Source organism: Carcharhinus amblyrhynchos, chromosome 7, assembly GCF_965287045.1.
Source record: "Carcharhinus amblyrhynchos chromosome 7, sCarAmb.v2.hapA, whole genome shotgun sequence".
Classification (NCBI taxonomy): Eukaryota; Metazoa; Chordata; class Chondrichthyes; order Carcharhiniformes; family Carcharhinidae; genus Carcharhinus; species Carcharhinus amblyrhynchos.
The window spans coordinates 54,810,293-54,816,292 of NC_137330.1; positions in this window are offsets into that span (position 1 = coordinate 54,810,293).

Below are 6,000 nucleotides of genomic sequence, written 5' to 3' on the forward strand. Positions count from 1 at the left end.
CCCTTGAGGGAGGAAATTTGTCACTGTTATCTGGTTTGGCCTACATGTGACTCCAGATCCACAGCAATGTGGTTGACTCTTAAATGCTCTCAGGAATTGGCAACAAATGCTGGCCCAGCCAGAAGTCCCCACATTCTACGAATTAATGAAAAAAAAACAACCGGTTATCGCATAAAACCAGTTCCTTCAAAATGTTATCAGTGACTTATCTGCAGCCAACAGCATTCAAAGAGAAAAAAATTCTATTTATGCTCCCCAAGCATCATGGAAAGTTTCAGGAAGTCCATTACTATTGCAAAACCAAAGAATGACTCAAAATAATTTTATAAATGCAGGGCAGGGACAGGGGAATCCACAGGCTCATTTAAAGTGGCTTTGTTGTCTTAAAAGTTAATTGTTCGCATTTGAGCCACTGGAGGATTTAGAAAACAAAGATAAAGCAAGCAAGCCCTATAAATTTTCAAGAAGCCATCCTAACAACTCAAAGTGGGAAAGAAAAACATTTACATTTATATAGGATTTTTCATGACCAGATACCTCAAAGCAATTTACCAAGTAAACATTTTTGAAGTGTAGTCAGTGTTGCAATACAAGAAACTCAGCAGATAATTTTGCATTTGGCAAACTCCCACAGACTATAATGTATAAAATAAACAATTATAAAATAAAAGCACAACAATGAGCCACAAAGAAATATCAGGATAAATAATCAAATGTTTAGTCAAAGTCCAAAGGATATAAAATAAAGTCAGTTGATCAATTTTGTTAAGGTATCAAGGGGAACTGTTAGAAACCCCAAAGTATGCTATGAAGCCTGATTAGACTCCAACAGTTTTTCTATTTTGACATTAGTGTGAAGGTGTTTTGCTCTAGGTGTGATTCTATTAACACACAAGGAAGTTTTTAATCAAAATAAACTTTATTTTAACAATACAGTTTAACTTTAACAAATAAACAAGCTCAAGTTTTACCAGTTGAAATACTTAAGCAAAAGATACAATTTTCAACTGCTAACCTATCTCTACTTCAATTCAAGCAATATTCAAGTTCTAGGGGAGCAATTTTTTCCACACAGAGGGTGGAGAGTATCTGGAACAAGCTGCCAGAGGTAGTAGTAGAGGTGGGTACAATTTTGTCTTTTAAAAAGCATTTAGATAATTACATGGGTTAAATGGATAAGGATATGGGCCAAATGCAGGCAATTGGCAGTAGCTCAGTGGTTTAAAAAGATGGCATCAACAAGGGCCCATTTCCATGCTGTAAACCTCTATGATCTCTATGACAAATTGGCACCATGTAAAACAGAGCTGAATTGTAAATATATCCCTCACAAGAACATAGAACATAGAACACTACAGCACAAACAGGGCCTTCGGCCCACGAGTTGCGCCGATCACATCAACACCTACCAATCTATAGACCTATCTATAACCCCCAATCCCATAAAACCCCATATACTCATCCAGAAGTCTTTTAAAAGACCCCAGCGAGTTCGCCTCCACCACCACTGACGGCAGCCGATTCCATTCACACACCACCCTTTGAGTGAAAAACTTACCCCTAACATCACTTCTGTACTTTCCTCCCTGCACCTTAAATCTGTGTCCTCTTGTAGTGACCAGGGAAATAGCCTCTGAGAATCCACCCTATCTATCCCTCTCAACATTTTATAAACTTCTATCAGGTCGCCTCTCAACCTTCGTCTCTCCAGGGAAAAGAGACCCAGCTCCCTCAACCTAACTTCATAGGGCATGCCTCCCAGTCCAGGCAACATCCTTGTAAATCTCCTCTGTACCCTTTCAATAGCTTCTACGTCTTTCCTATAGTGAGGCGACCAGAACGACGCACAGTACTCCAAATGAGGCATGACAAGGGTCTTATAAAGTTGCAGCATTACCTCCCGACTCCTAAACTCAATCCCTCAATTAATGAAGGCCAGTACCCCATACGCCTTCTTGACCACCTCTTCCACCTGCGAGGCCGATTTAAGAGTCCTGTGGACCCGGACCCCAAGATCCTTCTGCTCTTCAACACTACTAAGACTCCTGCCCTTGATAGTGTACTCGTTCATCCCGTTGGTTCTGCCAAAATGGACGACTACACATTTATCCGCGTTGAAGTCCATCTGCCACTTCTCCGCCCAGTCCTGCATCCTATTTATGTTCTGCTGCAACTTTTGACATCCTTCCAGGCCATCCACAACACCACCGACCTTCGTGTCATCAGCGAACTTACTTACCCATCCCTCCACTTCCTCATCCAGGTCATTTATGAAAATGACAAACAGCAAGGGTCCTAGAACAGATCCCTGGGGCACTCCACTGGTGACTGACCTCCATTCAGAAAAAGACCCATCCACAACCACTCTCTGCCTTCAGCAGGCAAGCCAGTTCTGGATCCACAAGGCCAAAGGCCAATGGATCCCATGCCCTCTCACTTTCTCAAGAAGTCTTGCATGGGGGACCTTATCAAACGCCTTGCTGAAGTCCATGTACACCACGTCCACGGCACTTCCTCCGTCAATGTGTTCAGTCACATTATCGAAGAACTTAACCAGGCTCGTAAGGCACGACCTGCCCTTGACAAATCCATGCTGACTATTCCTGATCATGTCAAACCTCTCCAAATGCTCGTAAATCTTGTCCGTCAGAAGCCTCTCCATCAGCTTACCAACCACTGAGGTTTACCCTAGGGATATTCCAGTCGATGTTTGGGAAATTGAAGTCTCCCATCACGACAACTCTGTTATTAATACATCTCTCCAGAATCTGTTTCCCTATCTGCACTTCAACTTCCCTGTCACTATTGGGTGGCCTATAGAATACACCCAGCAAAGTTTTCGACCCTTTGCTGTTCGTAACTTCCACCCACAGAGACATGATATGAATACATTACATAAAGACACAATATCACCACATAGGTGAAACAGAAATGAACTATTTCCACTGGCTAAACAGTCTAAAGACATGTGGCAATGTGGAGTCAAATGTTAAAGTGGTGGATATTAGCTATTTTATTGAAGGCATGTGTATAATTGGAAACATATCTCAGGTTTATATTGGACACAGAGGTTTAGCTTTAATCAATGCAAGGAAGAGTGACTGAGTTAGTGGCAAACGAACAGAGTTTGTGGTAGAGACTGAAGACGATGGCTTCCCGATATTTTAGTTGGAGGAAACTTCTGATCAATGATTACAGATGTTGGACAGTCTGGCAATTTACAGAAAATGCAGGGTAGAATTGGGTGTTCACCGGTGTAAATGTGGAAGCTAATGTTATGGTTTCTCATGATATTTCCACAGCACAGCATGTTGATGAGAAAAAGGATGCAGGCAAAGGTAGATGTCTGGGGACACCAGAAGAAACTGTGGAGTGGGAAAAGAATTTACCGCAGATGATTCGCTTGTTGCGATTGTATAGATAAGAATGGAATTAGCCAAGTATAGCCTAGACAAAAAAAGAAGTGCTGAAGGGGGATGATGTGCTCAATTATGTCAAACTTTAGAGAGATAGAAATGGACAAGGATGAATAATTTACTTTTATGACAGTCTCACAGAATGCCATATGACTTTGATAATTGTACTATGCATTTCTGTTCTACCCAAAACAGTTGCGCATCAAGTATATTCTGTTCAAAATATTTTAGCTTACTGCTCAAGGTACTAATAGCACATTATTTTTCCAAACTGATGTACACTTGAGACAGACTTAAAGTAAAGAAAGCGGGGGTGGTTGGTCAAGAATAGCTTTCCTCAACATCAAGGCAAATAGGGAATTGCCAGTTGACGGGACAGCATTAGCACCAGGATTGGGCCAACAAATGGCAGGCAACATTTCCCTCAAGTACTCAGTAGCGTACATCTCAAACCGACGAAAAAAAACAGCCAATTCAAAATGACCTTTGGAATCAGTAACGAGGTTGCCAAACCTTCAGTAAGATCCTGCAGTCTCCAGGAATTAAAGATTAATGTCCCAGGTTAACATGAACAACCCAAGAGAAAAATCATACCAGCATCAAGGAGGAATGTTTTCTTCGAACAATTTCATTTGTTATGCACTCCATTGTACCACAGTTCTTAATTTTTATTTCAACAGTATTCATGAAAATAGTGAACTGAAGACAAATTGTTAAATAGAATGAAGTTACAAAATGGTAGCCACAGTGATTATGGTAGTTCTTTTGCACAAGTTCAATTCCAACTTGGAAGCAGAATAGTTAAAATTGTGCCAAACGTCTTTCCATAAATTATACCATGTTTCAGTTCATTTAATATAAACATTCATGGTCTATATAATATTGTCACACCACAAAGCTTTTAACGAGCCTCAGGTCTCAATCAAAATACAACTTAGAAACTTGGTTTCACGTGTTTGCTGGAAATTTTATCACTAATTTTATCATTTTTTTGAGTGACGTGGGTTGACAGCAGTATCGTTTATTTCATTTAATATTGCAAAGTAAAGGTGGGTAAATGTACTGTCTAAACTTGACCAGTTGGCAGTAAGCCTCTAACTCAGGCAAGTTTGCGGTGAAATAGACAAAGGGACAAGAGTCAGGTGAAGGTCCAACACAATATTTATCAGGTGCTACTATAATTGTACTTTAACTAAATTCTATCAATCTCATCACAGGAGTCTTCAGTAAATAGTTTCAAATTCACACTGGTTATCTACTTCTGAGGATTATATTTAAACTGTTCATCCAAAAAGATTGGTAATATACATTCAATAAGGCTGTCAAAGACTCTTCTTTCATTTTTGAGTGTTGGCTGATGTCTCAGTTTAGTTTATTTATTGTCAAGTAGGCTTACATTAACTCTGCAATGAAGCTACCTTGAAAATCCCCAAGTCACCACTCTCTAGCACCTGTTCGGATACATTGAGGGAGAATTTAGCATGACCAATGCTCCAAACCAGCACGAATTTCAGACTGTGGGAGGAAACATAAGACATAAGAATAGGAGCAGGAGTAGGCCATCCAGCCCTTCGAGCCTGCCCCGCCATTCAATAAGATCGTGGCTGATCTGAAGTGGATCAGTTCCACTTTCCTGCTTTCTCCCCCTAACCCTTAATTCCCTTCTGTCAAAATCCTATCTACCCATGAATTAAATATATTTAGCGAGGTAGTCTCCACCACTTCTACGGGCAGAGAATTCCAGAGATTCACCACCCTTTGAGTGAAGAAGTTCCTCCTCAACTCCGATCTAAACTGTCCCCCCCTTATCTTGAAGCTGTGCCCTCTAGTCCTGCTATCCTTTCTAAGCAGGAAGAATCTCTCTATCTCTACCCTATCCATCCCTTTCACTATCTTATACATCTCTATAAGATTCCCCCCTCATCCTTCTAAACTCCAACGAGTAAACCTACGCAGACATGGGGAGAACTCAGCACAGTGACCCAAGCCAGGAATCAAATCTGCATCCCCGCCACTCTGAGGCAGCTGTGTTAACCACTGTCACCATACTGCCCCAGAGTTTGCAGTCATCGATTTGGGCTTCTCCACTTGTCTAGGGCTGGTTCTGACCTTCGGGTCATCCTCTGGTCTGGTCAGTCTGATGACGCTGGCCACAAGGTACACAGAGTTGAGATACAGTGCTGCTCGGCTGCCAGTCGAAGGTGCTGTCTGAAATATCATTGAAGGTGCAAAAAGTAGAGGGAGCTGGGGCTGCAAGTTGCTCCTTCTGTCCTGTTCTTTGCTCTCTCTTGAAGACTCTGTGGCCTGTGTCCAGTTGGACATAGCATTGGATCAGGGCAGGAAGATCCAATGAGGTGACTACTTTCCATACCTAGATGTCACTGAACATGATTTTGAACCTTCAACTGTGAAGTGCTGTCCTCGTCACATTGTCTCTGGCCTCCTACTGAGCTGGGTGCCACCAAGTCTGCATAGCATTTTCTGTCTAACAAAGGAGGTTCAGACAAGGTGTAAACAATGGTTCAGGCTGAAACAATGTGGCCATTAGCACTTGATCAGGCAGTTCCAAGCTTGTCTGGTTTCA